General features: G+C 42.3%; 1 protein-coding gene across 2 annotated transcripts in view; it reads left to right on the top strand.

The window, feature by feature from the left end:
• The window catches only part of BCAT1 (branched chain amino acid transaminase 1), a 110,542-nt gene that overhangs the window by 23,179 nt on the left and 73,036 nt on the right, over positions 1-14,327 (top strand). The window lies entirely within an intron of this gene.

The following is a 14,327-nucleotide window of genomic DNA, read 5'->3' on the forward strand; positions in this document are numbered from 1 at the left end:
TGGTCTGAATGTGTTCCCCGTCCCATCCCCACATCACATGTTGACTCTTAACCCCTACAGGGGATGGCGTTAGGAGGAGGGGCCTTTGGGAGGGGACTAATTCTTCAGGACTGGGATTACTGCCTTATCCAAGAGGCTCTAGACAGATCCCTGGCCCCTTCCATCATGTGAGGGCAATGAGAAGTCTGTAACTTGAAAGAGGGCCCTCCCGAGCCATACTGGCCCTGTGATTCTGGATTTCCAGATTCTAGAACTGTGAGAAATAAATTTCTGTTGTTTATAAGTTTCCCAGTCTGCGGTATTCTGTTATAGTAGTCCAAATGGACTAAGACAGCCTTCCTTTTTTTCTCTTTTCTTTTACTCATGCTTTCCTTTGTCATGTGCCTGGTAATCTGTAAACACAAACTATATATTCTAATGGCAGAAAGTTACAGAAGTGAGGAAGGGGCATGGAGTGGATTTAGAGAGGAACTTTAAACTTTTTTGAGTGGTGACTGATGGGAGCTGTTAAAATAAAATGTACCAAGGATACATCATAAACGCACCCCCTTTACAAATTTTGTACGAAGTTTGTCCACCGGCTGCCTTGAGGTGGAGGGAATGCTGCTCAGGGTATTTGATATCTCTTAGGGTCAAGGAAGCCCGAGTGCTGAGGACACCTCCTGACTAGTATGTAACACCACGAGCCTCAACACCACAAGCACCGCACGATGGAAGCTGACTTTCAGGAAAAGTACAAATCAGACTCCGTAAGCGCAGACACCCAGAGGACATTGGCTTTTGACTCTGTGGCTCCAGATTTAGAACAGTCTCACATTCAAAGAGTCCTTCATCCTGAAGAACTGTCCATTTGTGCTTACCTATGTAAAACATGATGTGGGGAGATGGAGGCTTTGGAATAGAAATTGGCTGCCCCTCCCTTTTCTGACATCTGGACAGTATGCTTTCTGTAGACTGCAGAATTGCCACCGCTCACTGTCTGCTCCTGTTTTCTGTGTCAAGCCCCACGAGGCCGGAATAACTCCCCAAAGGGTGTCCATCTTCTAGTTCCTCTTTCTGCAACCTGTTCTATATAATTCTTGAGAGGAGGATGTCACCTGTAACTTTTTTTTAAGTTTATGTATTCATTTTGAGAGAGCGTGTGTGCGCATACACGTGTGCTCAAATGTGGGCGGGGCAGAAAGAGAGGGAGAGAATCCCGAGCAGGCTCTGCACTGTCAGCACAGAGCCCTATGTGGAGGCGGAGCCCACAAACCTTGAATGAGATCATGACCTGAGCAGAAATCAAGAGTCAGACGCTTAACTGACTAAACTGTAATTTCTGGAATCAAGCGCTTTAAAAAGTTTCCCCATTGCCCATAGAATAAACTATTAGCATACAAGTCCCTTAATGATCCTCACACTGCCTCGCCAAATTATTTCTCATTAGTTTTCTTTATCTGATATTTTCCCCAACTTCCTATGACTAAATCTTAATTACCTTTGATTGCTATCTGCTTTAAAGAGTTGTTTGGTGATGATGAATTGCAATTTAAAACTGTTCTAGGATATTTTACTTGATCTGAAATAATTTCTGACCAATAGTCTATTATTCTGATGATTTGAAGTAGCTGGAATTACCCCAGCAAAAAATACCACATACACATAAAACACACAGGTATGCTAACACTTTTAAAACCGTCTTGTTTTATGGCAGAAGATAGACTGGTAGAGAGAAATGCAGTTCTTTGCTGTTGAGTCTGTTTTTATCCAATAAGTGATTGCATTACTTTAAAGTCATGATACCTGCTTTTTATTTTGTAAACTAATCCCATTCAAATGCACAAAGCAAATTCCTATTTAAAAGTCATCTGTAGGGGCACTTGAGTGGCTCAGTCAGTTAAGCGTCCCACCTCACCTCTTCATGAGTTTGAGCCCCAAGGCAGGGTCTGTGCTGATGCTCAGAAGAGCCGGCTTCCGATTCTGTGTCTCCCTTGCTGTGACTTTCCTCTGCTCATGCTTTCTCTCTCTCAAAAATAAATAGAACATTAAAAAAATAAAATTAAAGCCATCTGTGGCAAAACTTTTGCATATCACAAACCCTATGACACATCTGTTTTGTAAATTGAGACTGTCATCTCTTGGGCTTACTTACAGTGGGAAAAAATGTTTGCCACCATCATTGGTGAGAAAGAACTTCCATACCAGTTTTTCAAAGTAGAGAAATAAGTTAACCAGACTTTTTGAGGAAGCACATTTTAACCCACTTGAGAACTGCACCAAATCCAAATAGTGAAGGATCTCCAGTAGAAAATTGTTCCAGTAATCTGAAGAAAGGCTAAAAACGGCTGGACCTTCTAGTGCAGTGGTAGAAGTTCAGGCCACATGGAGTGGTCTAAGGCCACGTGCTCCTTATTTGCTTATGGAGCATCCCAGTCCAAACGACCTCCTCCCAGCCGGGCAGCAGGGTTCCAAGGAAGCCATGCAACACGGTTCGGTGTACAGAGAAGTGAAGTATTGGTGGATCCTTTCTTCATTCTAAAATGATAATTCCAGTTTCACAGATGCCAAATTTTCTTTAAAGACGTTCAGAATCAATATGAATCTTCACTCTGATAATTGTAACTGGCATAAATTCCCTAAGTGCCAGCATGGGCTTTTGGGAATGTCTCATTTAGTCCTCATGAAAACTCAACTATTCACACTATTTCACAAATGGAGAAAGTGAGGTACAGAGAGATGGGGTCACTAGGTCAAGCTTGTAGAACAATGAAGTCTGGCGATGTCACTCTACAGTCTATGTGCTTTACTGTTGTATTATAGCGGCTCTTCATAACCTTGATAACCTTATGTTGAAACAAAGAAACTGTGACATACTCTGTTCAATGGTTTGCAAAATACTCTCACTTACATATTTCATTTTCACCTCTATAGGGAAGGTAGCTGAAGTTCAGAGAGATTAATGTGAGGTTGAGAGACATTAGCTGATTCGTCAAGGTCACACTATCAGCTAGACAGTGGAGCTGGCTTGTAATAAACTCAGAACTCATGGTTTAATAAGATTCAGAAAAAAGTTCCAAAGGGACTATCCAGAAATTAGAGGACTTAAGCAAAATACCTTGTAAATAGGTAATATCAATGACACAGAGCTTAAAATGAGCAATTGAAAATGTATTTTGCTTCTTTTATGCCTGACACAACAGAGTTTATACAGGTGTCTCTTTTCTTGCTCTCTTGCTCTCCCTCTCTCTCCATTTGTGTGTGTGTGTGTGTGTGTGTGAAACATATCAGCTCGTCTATCAATTTTTTATTACTGTAATAAGTTTAGCCGACATCCATCATATTAATTTCTGCTTTAAACAAAAACATGGTGGGTTTATACATTCCAAAAATTTATTCAGAAAATATTTTTTGAGATTCATATGCTGGCCTGGTTGTGTCCTAAGGACCAGAAATCCAAAAGAAAATGAAGCCACTGCCCTGACAGGCAGAGACTGCTGTTCAAACAAGCAGGGCACTAGTCAGGTGTCATAACTGATCTAGTAAATGTCAGGCTAAGCCAGCATTTCCAGCCTGCAGAACTTATACCCCTGGGGATGCAAGATAACCTTCCAAAGCGTTACACTGGGCACAGGAATGTTAGGAAGCCAACCAGTTTCAAGGCCCCTAACCTTTCATTAAGTCTTTCCTAAGCCCTGCCGTGGAGGAAGCATCTTGCCAGTTCTTTTTGCTACCTCCCATTACAAAACGGCCCTTTTCCTGCTCTAGAAAAGAAAAGCTTCTCTTTCATTCACTCCAAATTGTCCAGCAAGCCACCAGAGCATAAAGAACTGGCTGGTTCAGATTATGTCAGCAAAACCTCTAATCAAGTCACCATAAACCCATTGCCAGGCTTCATGTCTGTGTCACTGCTGTTTCTCCCCCCTGGGGGTGGAGGATGGCATTGGAAACTGGAAGTTTGGTGTGTGTTGCTATAGGCCACATTCAGACTGTTAAAGATGGAAGCAGCAGGAGCAGTGACAAATGGTGGTTTTTTTTTGGTAACTTTATTTATTTTTTTTAGAATATAACACTATATTTTTAGCATATGCAATTATTTCCCATCATTTACAATACAGTAGTTACAATGACACTCCAAATGGATAAGCAAAGTAAAAAATCAGAACCCCAACTTCTATTTCATGTAATTAGACTTATACAGAAATTAGAAGGTTAAGTAACAACTAGTTAATCACCTAATTTCACAGCTATCTGAAGTGGCATTCATTATATAGCAGCTTATCTATGATACATTCAAGATACATGATACAATTTGTTACTTGCTCATAAGCTAAAACACAGCAAATGGTGTTTAAAGATCTCGCCTCTTCCATCCCCTCGTTCTGGTCTGTGAATCCAAAGGGCGTAGGAGAAACACAGAAGAAGGCGGACCCTTGTTGCATCCCGGGGAAAGATGCATGGCCTGCTTCCCTGCCTTATCTCTCCATATTAAAATCAGAGTATTTGAAGTTTGTAAGAAGACCAGGAATGACAAACATGAGGCGTGCCTTTGCATTTTCACCAGGAGAGAGCTGGATAGACACTCTTTCCCTCTGGGTCTCTGTTGTGTACTTGGGATCTTCTCAGAGAGGAGGTGTTTAGTGTCCTGTTTACTTATGATAGGAAATGGCATATCTCAGAGAAGAAGGAACATATCTAGAGAAGGTAGGATTGTATATTGTCTTGAACATGTATTACCCTTGCAGGAAAATCATTTTCATTAACATTTTCCAAAAGACTACTCTATTCCAAATACCAGATTTTCCTTTATGCTTATCTTTTGCTCCGTGTCAAGCATCAACCACTTCTCATGTTTTTCCTATTTACCCCATAATTATTAAAACTAGTTTATCTTAGTGGTAGTATATTGTGGATTCTACCGCAAACAATGCACTTAACAATCATGAATAAAACTTAATACATCTGGGTTGTGGCCCAGTGCCTTTTCTTTTTGCTGTTAATTTCCTCCAAGTAGATTAACCTGGAATCTTACCAACTGAGCAACTCCTTAGGTGCTAGTGTGAAACAAAATGTTCTCTAACACAATCCAGGACATAATACTCTGGATTTAAAAAAAAAACAAAAACCAACAACAAAGAAAACAAGACTCATTTAATTAGGATTAATTTCTCTCTCCCAGAAGTTGATATATGATTCTACTTTGGTAAAGAAGCAAAATTAGAAACTAGCTTGTTTCCAGACATGAAATGAAATTTCTAGTCTAGATTCTATCTGGAACCTTCCAGATGTCGGTTTTTCTGTCCCGTTACTTGTCTCTAGGGCACTGCCAGATGACCTAGAGGTCTGCCAGGAGTTTCTTCTGTTGACAAAGGAGTATGGGAAGTGCAAATGAGGGGGAGAGGAAGGGCAGGAAGGGAGAGAGTAAAGGATCCTGACGGGTCCAGGATGTGCAGAACCCCACACACAGACTGAGCTCAGGAGTCTGCCCTCAGAGCCCAGTGGTTTCCAAGGGGAGCGTGTGCAACAGAGACCACTGGGGTTTCAGAAGCATGGATTGTGTGTGTGTTTTCTGTAATGTGCAGAAAAAAATCACGCATTTAACTCGCAGGGGTCGACATGGGCACCCTCCGCTCAGACCGCACCAGATGACCGCACTGGCAGACACTTGCCTTGGGGGGAAGCAGTGCAGCGTCACTGCCCCAAGGGGCCACCTGCATTTGCCCTCTTTCAGCAGGTTGTGATGGTGGCAATTTATGCGAGCCTGGTTAAGGAGATTTACAGATTATGCCAGCCAGTGTTAATTGATAATCCTTGCAAAAGGGACAACTGGCCTTAAAAGATTTCTGCAAACAATGCAAACACAAAAAAATTAAAAGCATAGAATCAGAATGAAGAAAATATTGGTCATATAAACACAAGGATATAACAAAAATAAGATAGCTAATATTTTGTCATCTCTTATTACAAGTTCTCTGTTATTCATATTCCAAAATAAAAATATCAGTGATTTAATCAGAACTGACCAACAGTGGGCCACAAAGTTTTGTTATCATCAAGAAGACTGTTTAAAAGGCATTTATGTCTCCTGACATTAATGATTACTTGGGTCTTGTGTATATTGGGGAATTTAGCGAAGGATGGTATAAGAAAACAACCATAATTCAGCAGATATTTTAAAATATGAATTTTTCATGATTATCTCATCTTTTTTACTATTTGTGTGTATGACTTATTATGTATCAGATTATTTTTATGGTAACTAAAGAAACACGTTAGGCTTGCCTGCTGCTTTGGCTAAGCATATATACTGCTATATAACCAACCAACCCAAAACTTTGTGGCTTAAAACAGCAAGGCACTATCGTCTCTCAGGATCTGTAGGTTGTCTGGGCTCGGCAGGGTAGTTTTCTACCTGCAGTTGATGCTGGATGTTGGCAAGGAGCTCATTTGGGTTGTTGACTAGTGAGCTTGCACGCAGCCTTTCCCTCGGACTTGGTTGGGCTTTTTACAGCATGGTGTCTGGGTTGCAAATGGGGGAGACCCCATGCCTTCCAAGAGGAAGGAAGCAGAAGCTTCCAGGCCAGTTAAAGGGTGCCCCTAAAATTGGAACATTGTTACTTCTACATTTGTGTCATATTCTAGCGGTTAAGACAGTCATAGGGCCTACCCAGATGAAAAGGCGTGGGGAAAAGAACCCACCTCGTGATGGGGTTGAGCTGAAGAGCATGTGCAATGGACGATAATATTATGGCCATCTTTGAAAACTACAGTCTGCCACATATGCTACCACCTTTCCTTCTGAGGTGTACAGGCATAAAATTTGGAGCCATTAGAATGACTCAGAATTGTAGGTAAGGTCACATACCTTGTGGTCACACTGACTTGACCTATAACATTGATCTTGGGAAACGTAGCTAACATCTCTGAAAATCAAGAAAATAGAATCTGTGGAGTAGGGGTGGGGCCACTTTCTAGAATTAGATAAGATGTGCACCCAAAGTACCCAGAATATTGTAACGGGCTGGATCGGTAGCAGATATTCTTATGGTTTAGACACTTTTTAGAGCAAGCACTCTGATGACAACTTGAGGATGTATCAGATAGAGGAAAAGGTGGACAATCAAGGAAGGGGCCAAGGGGCCCAATGGGGAGACTGTCGCCAGTTGAGGAACATCAAGGAAGGAGAGAAGCAAGTGGAGAAACGTGCACACAGAAGTCTTAGTGTGAATTGGTGACCTGCTGAATGGGGGGAGAAAGGGAAAGGAAACATCTAGAGCTATGCTTTTGTGATTGATCGGTAGACAGTAAGTAAATTTCATTAAGAATCTGTCCCCATAAAATCATAAAGTCCTAATGGAGCATTACGTGAAAGTCCTTTTATTTTGTAAACTGATTCATTTTGTTGGTAAAAACTCTTTGCTCAAAATAGAAAACATGACATTAAAGATGCCATGATCATTAAATTTAAAATAAAGATAGTTAACTGTTATGGGTTGAATTGAATCCCCCCGCCTTACAAAAAGATGTGTTGAAGTCCTAAACTCCAATACCTGTGATTGCAATCTTATTTGAAAATGAGGGTCCTTGCAGATGTAATTAGGTTAGAATGAGGTGAAACTGAATTAGGAGGGGCCTCAATCCAGTATAAATTTATCCTTAGGAGGGAAATAGAGACACCTGTAATCTCCCCCTTTGGAGACTCTGCTGTAGTTGTAAGCCCAGGGACTGGATTACCAGCAGCTGGGAGAGAGGCAAAGGCTATTCCAACGCAGGTTTTTGTTATTGTTGCTGTTTTAATGTGCGCTCACATTAAAAGCACAAGTGGGGGAGGGGCAGAGAGAAAGACAATCTGAAGCAGGTTTCAGGCTCTGAGCTGTCAGCACAGAACCCTACGCAGGGCTTGAACTCCCCACAGCTAGCCTCTAGAACTGCAAGACATGAAGTTTCTGTGGTTTTTAAGCCAGCAAGTTTATGATACTTTGTTACAACAGTCCTAGGAAACCGATATAGTAACTGTATATGTACTATAAAGAATTACTCATTTTACTTGACACAAGAAGTTTGGTGTGAAATAAGCCCAACTAATTCTTTTATCAGGATTTCTTTCTGGTTCACCTTTCCAGAGACAGGAGATGGGGCTTTCTCAGGGCAGGTAAAAGCTTCCCTCATCTGTCTGTGCCTTCCCAGTGGCAAGCAGAAAGCATGTAAATAAGTTTGTTTTATGAGCCAACCTGAGCCTTATTTTTAAACTTTTTATTATTAAAAAAAGAAACACTTGGAAAGCTAAAAAGAAACACTTGAAAAGCTAAGTAGATATTTTTAAGATTTATAATATTGTTCTGGTCATTAATATACATAATCCAAGGGCTACTACTTACAAGTGAAAAACAATCATTGTTTTTTATAGTTGAAAAATAAAAACATAACAATAGCTAACATTTATTGATCAAGATGCTAAGTACTACTGAGTCCTTTATACATATCTTCATGCTGAATCTCATCACTGCTTTATTACTTACCCTCATTTTATTTTATATTGTATTTCATTTTTGAGAAAGAGAGAACATGGGAGAGGGAGAGAGAATCCCAACCAGGGTCTGTGCTGTGAGCACAGAGTCCGATGAAAGGCTCGAACCCTGAACCGTGAGATCATGACCTGAGCCCAAACTAAGAATCAGGTGCTCAACTGACTGAGCCACCCAGGCTCCGCCCCTACTCTGATTTTAAATGTGAGACTCAAAACAGGTTAGTAATTTGTCAAAGATCATAGAGCTAACAGGTGATAGAGCCAGGATATCAACCTTTCACTATGTCCAAACATATGACTATGCCCAAACCTGCGATGTCTGAGACCAGACCACATGTGGCTATTAAATATAAATGAAAATCAGGGAAAATTAAAAATTCTGTTCCTTAGGGACGTGAACCATGTTTCAATGCTCAGTAGTCACATGTGGCTTGGTGCAGCTACAGAACATTTCCATCCTTGTAGAAAGTTCTATTGGAAAACACTGGTCCAATCCCTTAATACATTGAAAACTGTTACTGCTGGTTAAGGGAATAGGAGAAGAAAGAACAGAGGAAAAGGAAAGAGAAAGATTTAGGGTAAGGGAGAGCCCTTTGGTGGAGAAAGAAGCCTACATCTAGGGGTAGAGTGGGGTTCTGAGGACATTTTTAGCCTGGTATCTTGTAAACTTCAGCAGTGAAAGTTCAAAGCATATTAAATATATACTTTTTAAAATCAGAGAGTTACAATGTAACGGACAGTTAAATCTCAACCTTGTACGTGGCCTTGGGTGAGGGGGGACTGCTAAGTGCACAGACAGACCCAGTTTCCCATCACAGAAATTAGAGCAACACTAATCAAATAATTAGAATAGAGTATGACAGTTATTTTGAAGTGGAGAGAATTCTATGAAAATAAATAGCAGAGGGGCCTATGACACCCTTGATAGGGTTCAGAGGTGCCTCCCCGAGGACGAACTGCCACATAAACTGAGAAAGGAGGAATGAGAGAGTCAGGCAGTGGCAGGGGTGTGCTTCAGGCAGATGCCAGCTGTGAGAAGGCCTGATGCCCACACATAAAGGACTGAAATAGGTAAATGTGTGGCTGGAGAAAGAGAAAGTAGGGAACGCTGAGCCAGAGAGTCAGGGGCAGGAGTCAGATTTTGGGATGGGTGGGAGAGCTTGCTAAAATACTTTGTTATAGGGGTGCCTGGGTGGCTCAGTCTGTTAAGCGTCTGACTTCAGCTCAGGTCATAATCTTGCTGTTTTTGAGCTCAAGCCCCAGATTGGGTTCACTGCTGTCAGCGCAGAGTGCACTTCGGATTCTCTGTTCGCCACCCTTCCCTTCCCTCATTTACACATTCTCTCAAGAAATAAAAAATTAAAAAGATTTTAAAATATTTTCTCACAGGGGCACCTGGGTGGCTCAGTCGGTTAAGCACCCAGCTTCAGCTCAGGTCATGATCTCACAGTTTGTGGGTTTGAGCCGTGCATCAGGCTCTGTGCTGACAGCTCAGAGCCTGGAGCCTGCTTTGGATTCTGTATCTCCCTCTCTCTGACTCTCCCCTGCTCACGCTGTCTCTCATTGTCTCTCAAAAGTAAATAAAGAACATTAAAAAATTTTTTTTAATATTTTGTCATAAGGATGATGTAAAGCTTTGAGGATTTTATTGGCCCAGAAGAGATATGTTCAGATTTGCATTTTGACATGATTTCTCTGGTTGCCATGCCAAGAAAGGCTTAAGGGGGAAGCAAGGCTAAAAATGGAGAGGCTGCCTGGTAGCTGATTGGTACTAGGATGGCAACAATATGGCTGGAGAAATGGCGACCGTCAGGATATTTGGAGGTAGAATGTATAGACATTGGTGATCACTTCGTTGTGTTTGAAGGATGACCCTTATGTTTCTAGTTAGGGTGACTACACAGAGTAGGGGTCCGTAACCTACACCCCACAGGCCAAATCTGCTCTGTCCTGTTTTTGTAAATACAGTTTTATGGGAACCCAGCCATGCCTGTTCTACACATTATCTGTGGCTGCTTTTGCCATACTTCAGCAGATCTGAATAATTGCAGCAAAGACCACATGGCCCTCAAAGTGCAAAATATTTACTATCTGGCCTTTTAAAAAAATGTTTGCCAAAGGAGATAACTGATTGTTATCTTCATTTATTTAGGGATTAACACTTATCAGACAAGGTTCTAAGTAATTTACATATAGTAATATGTTATGATAGCCCATCCCATTTGGCAAAGGTGAAGTGTTGCCTTTGTCCCACTTTACAGAGGCACAGATGTGACATTCTGATTCACACCGGTAGCATCCGTTACCACCTGCATGCCACTGACTCATCAAATGTCTACTTCTAAACCAGACCTCTCATTTGAGCTTCAGACAGACATGTCTAACAGCCAGGCTCAGAGACCAAAACCTCAATGTACCCCAAACCAGACTCCTGCTTGTTCATGTTTCAGTGTTTCATTTTTCTTAGTGAATATCACCAACCAGAAGAGCAAGCCAGAGTCCAAGGAGCCTTTCATGACACCTGTCTCTCCCTGTTCTTTCTCTTGTCCGCTCTGTCTAAAGACTGCAGAAATCTGACTGCTTCTCTCCATTTGTATCACCTGCCACCTGCCAAACCCAACGTATTAATAGGATCATCACTTATGTGGGTTCTTTAATCGCTTAAATAGAAATCAATCCATTTCTCTCCAGCCAGACCCTCCTCCAATCTCCAAACTGCAGTCAGAGTCACTGCAATCCTCTCAACCTTCACCCTGTTCCCTACCTCATCCTACCCGTTGGATGGCTTTTCTTGTTCTTAGGATTTCATGAGTTCTTTCATTGTGTTTTTATGTTGTTTTAGTGTTTTTGAGTTACTCTACAGATTACTAATAGGAATGCAAAATAATTCTTGTCAATGCACATGCAAATAAGTTCTGAAGGTCAGGATTTAATTAATTTATCTCCCGTGCTGTGGAAGAAGTTGGTTTCAAGTCCATTGCAAATTCATGTCACTATTCCTGATCCAGAAATGTGTCTGTTCTCTGAACAAGTTTTAATATCTGCCTGGTAACTTCATTTTAGTTATATAGACTATAAATTCATTTTATATGTATATGACAGTCATTCTTTTGCCTTCATCAGGGAAATTATCCTATATCGCTCTTTAAAAGGCACTACATGGTTGGCTCTCTGCCGGCCCTCCAGTCTCGCCCTGGACCACGCATCCTGCTCGTCTCCCCTCTAGCCCTGTTTCTTCTGTCTTTTGTAAGCACCACATTTCTTCCCTTCTCAGAGATGTTTTTTCCTGGAACTCACTTTCATCCCAGACGTTTTTCATTCCCTCTTATAGTAAATATTTTTATCCTCTAGGTCTCTAGTTAAGGATCCCTTGCCGGAAAGCCCTTCTGGACCTTTCTGGTAAAAAACACAGGTAGCACTTGTTACATTTGCTATCTTACATTTGTAGGATTAGTCGCTGCTTTTTAACACAAGTACCATTTTTCAATGTGGTTAAAGGCAATGCATGATAATGCAATGGAAGTATGCTCACACTACATCCCCAGGACCTAGTCCAGTGCCTTCATGGATGTTACGTACACAATAAGTATTTTAGACAGATACATTGTAAGTACTCACTGCCCAGGAGACAGGTGGACCGAAAAAATATATATCTGGGAGCCATCAGCATATAGGTTCAGCCATGACAATGCGCAGGAAGCAAACCAGTGATTGGGTTGAATGAAATGAAGGGTATTAGGAACGTTGTTCAGGTGGAATAATAGGACAGGAGTCAGACTGTAGCCCCTGAAGTGGGAGGGAATAGAAGCAGTTAATACGGATTGCACCTGCACAAATGTGGGCTCTAAGAGTCAGAAGGTATAGTGGCACTGTAGTGATTCAATAACTTCATTCTTTAAACATAAATTTATTTTACACTTATTTATTTTTGAGACAGTGAGATAGAGTGTGAGCAGAGGAGGGGCAGAGGGAGAAGGAGACACAGAATCCGAAACAGGCTCCAGGCCCTGAGCAAGCATTCAGCACAGAGTCCAACGTGGGGCTTGAACCATGAACTGGGAGATCATGACCTGAGCTGAAGTTGGACACGTAAAAACCGAACCACCCAGGTGCCCCTGTCTAGTAGTATACATGTTTTCTTGATCGAAAACAGAGGATTTGGGGGCACCTGGGTGGTTCAGTGGGTTACATGTCTGACCTCAGCTCAGGTCATGACCTCACGGGTTCTGAGTTCGAGCCCCATGTTGGGCTCTGTGCTGACAGCTCAGAGCCTGGAGCCTGCTTCAGATTGTGTCTTCCTCTCTCTCTGCCCCTCCCCCACTCATGCTCTGTCTCTCAACAATAAATAAATGTTAAAAACATACTTAAAAAAAAGGAAGAGTTTACAAGTAACACTTAAAATAGCAAGAAAATTGGAGCTGTGTAATATCTAGCTTTAAAACAATACCAAGATTTTGATGCATGTCTGGTGTAGTCATTTAAAGCGAGCTTTTTAAGTTCATTTGCTTATTTATTTTGAGAGAGAGAGAGAGAGCATGCGCACGCATCCCCACACTGTCTTGCAGAGCCCCATATGAGGCTCGAACTCACCAGCCCTGAGATCATGACCTGAGCTGGAGTCTGATGTTTAATCGAAGAGCCACCCAGGCGCCCCTAAAACAAGCTTTTGAATGCAAATTGTTAATAGTTCTTCACATAAGGGTTTCTTATTTTTAGGCATGGGGACAAGGTTGGAAAATGGCTTCCCTAGAGTTTACTTAGTCTATACTTTAAAAAATTTTTTATTTTAAAATTCAATTTTAAATTTCTTCAGAGAGACTCTGGTCTCCAGGCACATGTGACCTGCCTGAGCTGTTGCTTGGGACTCCACCCAAACCTAAGAGGCTGTTCTAAGCCTTTTATGAAGGGAAGGGAGAAGTGAATGCTGTTTTCTGAGTTGATAAGATTAGAGCTATATTGTCTTTAGAATTGTGTGAAATAAATTCTAAAACCAGACCAGATTTAACCGCTCTTACCCAGAATTAACCGCTCTCCCCCTTTCCAAGAACAAATCAGCCAAGTCACCACTTCCTATTAATTTAAAAGCCCAGAAAGGCTCATAACTTAAGCTGACCTCGCCCAGGGAGAACACACAGAGGAGGCAGTAGCTTCCTTTTTCCTCTCAAAGGTTGCTTTATCAGCTGTCTTTCTAAATATTGCTTTCACCGGCTTACATCCGAAAACGGTCAGTTCGATTAAACCCTTTATTTTGCCTGAAAACACTGAAGTAGCATCCGAGGTCATCGGGCAGAAAGAGCTTTTAGAGGACGCCAGCCTGGTAACCCTGCAGCACCCCACAACAAATCCGACTTGAGGAGGTGGTGCAAAGAAATCTAAACCCTAGGTTCCCGTTCTTCATCAGTTTGCACGTGGGGGTCGGTGGCAGAAGACAGCCAGTGCGCCACAGCCAATCCCGGACTGCAAACTCAGCGGGTGGGGAGGGGGGGATAAGCTTGTGGCCCTTTTGTCCACGGAAACTCTCCCCTAATGTTAATTAATTTCCCCAAGTTTGCCTTCGCCCCGGTTACCCCCGGGTTGTTTGGTAAATCAAGATGCTCCCGAAGTGCCTGCCTTTGGAAATGCGCTCGCTCGTGGCGCGCACACTCGTGCCCCAGGCGGAGACCAGGTGGCGGGGACTGGGGCTTTGGCTTTACGCACCGAAAAGCGAGAGGGACCAGACGGTCGGAGGCTCCTCCCCCAGGGATGCTGGAGGGGCTGCGCTGTTCCCGGCGCGCGGCCCTGGCGCTGGGCCCCAGGCGGTGGCAGCCCGCGGCGCGCAGTC

The sequence above is a fragment of the Suricata suricatta genome, chromosome 10 (assembly GCF_006229205.1).
Source record: "Suricata suricatta isolate VVHF042 chromosome 10, meerkat_22Aug2017_6uvM2_HiC, whole genome shotgun sequence".
Classification (NCBI taxonomy): domain Eukaryota; kingdom Metazoa; phylum Chordata; class Mammalia; order Carnivora; family Herpestidae; genus Suricata; species Suricata suricatta.